This window comes from Ursus arctos, unplaced genomic scaffold (assembly GCF_023065955.2).
Source record: "Ursus arctos isolate Adak ecotype North America unplaced genomic scaffold, UrsArc2.0 scaffold_9, whole genome shotgun sequence".
NCBI lineage: Eukaryota > Metazoa > Chordata > Mammalia > Carnivora > Ursidae > Ursus > Ursus arctos.
In genome coordinates, this window is record NW_026623111.1 from 78,084,161 (window position 1) to 78,089,856 (window position 5,696).

At 44.8% G+C, this 5,696-nt stretch overlaps 1 pseudogene; it reads right to left on the reverse strand.

Annotated features, from left to right (window-relative positions):
* Positions 1–3,750: 3,750 nt before the first annotated feature.
* LOC113263061 (40S ribosomal protein S4, X isoform-like) lies at positions 3,751–4,644 on the reverse strand (annotated as a pseudogene).
* Between the last annotated feature and the right edge of the window lie 1,052 nt (positions 4,645–5,696).

Here is a 5,696-nt window from a genome sequence, read left to right on the forward strand (position 1 = left end):
TTCACTCTGTCCATATATCCAATTCAGTGATAGCGGGTTCTTCTCCCCTTGTTAAAAATGAATTGTTAGTCCAAGAGACAGCCCCGTGGAGTTCTGCTGTTGGGAAATGAATCTGGTAAAGCTCTGCAAAGCCCTGCACGGCTGTGGGTGAAAGGAGAGTGCAAACCATAATTATGAACCCAAACATCTGCCTCCTCAGAAACGCTCCATGTTGTATTATGTTCCTTCTCCAGGTCTTAAGGACCGTGCTGTTCTCCTTACTTCCCCTGTTTGTCTTACCCAGGCAAGAATCCTTATTGTCACTTTTACCTATTTCTCGCTTTCACTGAGATCCTTCTTTAAGACCACAAAATGGACCACACCCTTCGGTTGGTCATATTTTTCCTACCCGTCTTACTGCGAAGCAGGATTAAGTGGACTCCGCATCTTCCTCTCTCACACCGTGCCTGCTAGTCAGGTGTATACGGTCTGTTTTTTCACAGCTCTAGGCGGTTCAATGCATTATTTTCCCCAAACAGTCACTTCCTCTCTCTTAAAAGGATTGTGCCTCTTCACTCCAATCATGTCAAGTTTGGTCTCGCAACTCGCATCGGCCAGTGAAATATGAGCACACGTGACACGGCTACTTCCGCTCAGAAGCTGTGAGACCCAGGACGCCCCAGACGGGACGTCCACTCATTTGCATGTGGCTCACACACCGCCATCTTCTTCCTGCCTCTCATCCTTTCCCCTCCTGCAAGGTCATCCCCAGATCAGCACATCCTAAACATGGCTCGTTCCTTCAGCCTGGGTCCTGAAATAAAGATAACACACAACATGAAACGTGAGTGAGAAATCAGTCCCTGTGCTCCTCAGCCCCTGAGGTTTGGGAGTCACCTGTTATTGCTGTAAAACCTAGCCCCGGGGTCTGCTAAGTCTATAAACACCAAAGCATCTTGTTTTCTTCTATATCCCAAACAGCACGCAGCACAATCTTTTGCCTGTAGTACACATTCAACAAAAATTAGCCGACAGAGTTATTCTCTTTCCCTTCCCTTTCCTTTCTGAACAATTTACTCCAGAAGCCATTATGAGGGTCCATGGAAGGGTGGGGTTTGGGGAAGGCGTGAAGAGACGTGGTGGCCCAGAGCAGGGTGTCAGAGGATAAGCAGGGCGGGAAGATCCAATACGTAAATAGGCTACGGATGACGGGAGTCAGGTTTCTCATTAGCAGAGGGAGGAGTTACAATACGTAAAGGGAGAAAATCAGAACGAGCCCTATATTGTTTTAGAATTAAAGGTATTAACGTGAGCACATAGTTCTCAATATATGTCGATAAACAAATATAACTGTAAATGTGCACGTATATATAAATTTCCTAACTGTTCCCTGAAAGGGTGTGGGAGTGGCAACTCCCCAATGGAAATGACCACACCTAACACCCAGTTCTTCATTCTAAATATCATTCTCCACGAGGAGCACCTGGGTGGCTCGGTTAAGTGTCCAACTCTTGATTTCAGCTCAGGTCCTAATCTCAGGTCGTGAGATCAAGCCCTGCATCGGGCTCTGTGCTCAGCACAGAATCTGCTTGAGATTCTCTCTCTCCCTCTGCCTCTCTCCCGACTTGCACACACATAAGTGTGCTCTCTCTAAATAAATACATAAATAAAATCTTCTTTAAATAAATAAATTTCATTCTCCACTAAAGGAATCAGGGATCCTTGGGAAAAGAGCGGATTCCAGAGGTCAGACAGAAAAAGTAAACGATGGGCCTGGAACACCTTGTTCAGCCAAACTAAGGAAGTGCTCAAAAAAAAAAAAAAAAAAAAGAGGGGCGCATGTCGAAAGGAAAGAGAAGCCAGTTTGAAGAGGCTCCCACTGGCTACCTCTGAGTCAGAGCATCAAAATAAATAAGGAGGGTGATGAATTAAAACAAAAGAGGAATCCATTATATAAACACATAAATATTTAGCTCGACATATGGAGAAATTGAAGGTTTGATGAGGAACGGAATATTTACATAATCTCTAAGTACTGCCCCCTCAAAACATTCACTAATTACTAAGGGGAACACAGTACGTTTACGCCGGGGAAGGTAGCACACGCCTCCGTGACGGAGTGATCCAGGCCAGCAGGACGAGTAAGGAAGCACGGTAGACCGTGGGCGCTGACTGCCAGGAGCCACGGGCCACTTCCACGATCGCCGCCCAAGAGACATCACCAAAACCTACGCGTCGGGCCGCATCAGACAGACCCAAATCGAAGGACATTCCATAAGATGACTGGCCTATGGTCTTCCCAATTCTCAAGGCTGTGATAGTCAAGGGAAGATTTAAACACTGTTCCAGATGAGAGGCAGATGAGAAGTGAAAACGAATGTGGCCAGGTAGGCCCGGAGGTGGCAGACTGCAGCCACAAGTTGAGGAAAGTGGGCAGCCACCAGGAGAAGCAGGGAATGGATTGTCGCCTACTCCTTCCTGAGGAAACATGGCCTGCTGACCCGCCTTCGTCTTGTCTTAGCGAAACTGGTTTTGGCCTGTTGGCCTCAAGAACAGTAAGAGGAAAGACTTCTGTTGTTTTAAACAGCTCATGGTGGGGGGCCTGGGTGGGGCAGTCTGTTAAGCGTCTGACTCTTGGTTTCGGCTCAGGTCATGATCACAGGGTCAGGAGATCAAGCCCCGAGGCGGACTCAGGACTCAGCACTCAGCACCGAGTCTGCTTAAGCCTTTCTCTCCCTCTCCCTCAGCTCCTCCCTCTCTCTCAAATAAATAAGTCTTTAAAAAATAAATAAGTAAAAATAAACAGCTCATGGTAATCTGTTAAAGCAACCCCTGGAAACGAATACGGAAGCAATCCCTAGTACTCAGTGTCTTGCCAGGAAATCGATGGTGCTTTATCTGCTTACTCTTCATTACCAATAAGTTGAAGAGAGACTGGGGATATTCAACATAGTCCGTACCATCATGCTTGAGGACCCAAGCAAAATCACGGCTCCGACCACTATTAACGTGGCTTCATCTTCAAAAAGAAGGTTAACAATAAAATACTTCATAATCCTGAAGAAGTAGATGTTCTTGTTAATAATGAAGGATTATGCTCTCTTTTCATGCACAGCTCTAAATGGTTTTATACAGATTTATTAGATTTATTTTCCAGGGGTAACATGCCCCAGGGGCATCGCTTGATCTAACAATTCAGCTACAGCAGGAGGTAGAAGCCAGGGTTCTCCAGAGAAACAAAAGCAACAGGTTGTAAAGATTGAGATTGAGAGGGAGAGGGAAAGGGTGAGAGAGAGAGATTGAGATTTATTTTAAGGAATTGACTCACATGATTTGGAGGCTTGGCAAGTCCAAAATCTACAGGGTAAGCCAGCAGTCTGGAGACTCTGGAAGGAACTGCAATTTGAATCCAAAGGCTGTTGCTGGCAGAATTCTTTCTTACTTGGGTAAGTGAGTCTTTTTCTCTTAAGACCTAAACTCTACTGATTTAAATGTTAATCTCACTAAAAGATACCTTCACATAAGCATCTAGAAAAATGTTTGACCAAGTATCTGAGTCCCATGGTCCAGCCAAGTTGACACATTAACTATCACACAGGGAAAAAAGAACCACGGTCATTGTTCTGGGTATATGTGTTGAATAAGGGCTCATCTCTTTGGATTTAAGGTCATTCATTTTGGTCTCGTGTCATTCAGTGATGCATATACCTTTTTATTCATGCTGTCTTATCTTTAATTAAGTATAAAGACTTCCAATCACATCACACAGAGACCATTTTACCCACTGCCCTGTTTGGCCACCAGTCTCTTGTCTCTCTTTCCAGCAATGGTGAGGCAGATACCCTTTCCACAGGGAAGAGAAAGCCATAGTTTGTTGCCTTTGCCAGGAACAAAAATGTCAGAGAGCTAGGTGGCAAAGCTGTTGCCTTTGGCATCTTTTACGTGAACTACATCACAGAGCCAGGATGTCTCTCTCTGTGGGTGATCACACCGATTCGTCCCAGGTTAGCACCCCAGTCACCACACAGATTCCCGGCGTCAAACTTGACGAAATCAGCCATCTTTCCAGTCTCCAAATCAATCTGACTGGTGTCATTCACTTTGAGAGGGGATCAGGATAGCAGACGGTGCGAGCACGATGGCTCACCAGATGAGGGATTTCTTTTGTCCCCACAAAGATCTTTCTCACTTTGCACAACTTATACTGGGCCTCTCAGGTGTAATCCGATGAACAGCAAAGCAAGCCTGGGTGTCATGGATCAGGTGGACGTTCTCCTCAGCCTTGTCAGTGATGACGACATCCATCAAACCAGCAGGTAGGTTATACCAGTCCAGACCTTGCCACCGACCTTAATAAAACACTGCAAACAGGTCTTTTTCACTTCACCCCGTTAGGGCATACTACAGTCTGTTCCTTGGGAAATGATGAGAAGGAGACATTCTCTCTGCTTCTGGGGACCAGTGGACGGACGAGGGCAACACACTGGTCAGTTCATCCAGCACCCAATGCCTTGGAGCTGCTACGTGCTTCAGATGCTCTTGGGACCATGAGCCATCGCTACGCCAGGCACGAAAAGCCAGTGATGCATATACTTTTATTTCATGGCTGCTTTTTTTTTTTTTAATCTGGTTTTCATTTTTAGGAGGAAAAGCAGCCTTGAGCATCATTGAAGTTTGGGCTCTCTTTGCCACAGTGACTAATGTTTTTATAACTACCTCATTAGTATAAAGGTCTGTGGGAAAGTTTCTTCCTACACATTCAAGGAGGAAGAAAATTCAATGTCATCTGCTCATACAGACCTGAATCAAGAATCAAGACAGGCTACTCTCAGGACCAGATCTTATGGGAGCTAGAGAAGACACCTAAAATGTGAAGATGTTTTCACCTAAAAGTTCTCAACTGGTTTTACTTAGGACAGTCTAAATCCATTTACTATAGAAAAGAAAGATCAGAGTTCAGCTGTGGCAGAAATAACCGCGAGCTACTCATTCTGTTTCAGAACACGACGCTGTTTCTTCTGCCAGGGACAGAAATGATACTCATATCTTGGATCCAACTCCTAATCATGTGGCCATGAGCAGGAAAAGTGAAGTCAGTCCTCGATGGGGCTGAGAAATCTCTTTGCCCTCATGGCTTTCTGGTTTCTCAGGAATATCAGCTGGGCAAGGATATGAATCTCCAGCAAGAGAATCAAGGGGATAGTGAGCTGAGCCAGCCAATAATCCTAGTCATGATTAATTAAATATCTATTTTGTACCAGATGCTGTTCTGAGTACCAGGGAGACAGGATGACAAAGCATGACTCCTGCTCCTCAGTGTAGTGGGAGCAACGGGTGAGAGAGCTAGCTGGAAAGAGTTGACGAACACAAAGGAGTGCATGATTGTCGGAGGGTCAGGAAGTGTTTCCGAGAAGAGGTGACTTTTGACCTTCACCTTGGAAGGTGCTTTAGAGCTCAGCAGGAGGAGTAACAGGAAACAGAGGATTCCAGAAACTTGGAGTTTATTTATTAGTTACTCTTTTTAGTACTGATTATTGAAGTACTGAATATTCACTTAGAAAATATGCAAGGTGCCAGAAAATTATAAAGAAGTTAAAAAACAAACACTCCAAAAAATGACCCATAACTCTAATAGCTAGAGGCAATACTCTGGCAGTAATTACTTTGCCATAATTCCTTATTTTCTTTTTCTCTGCATTTTAATATAAAATTGTGTC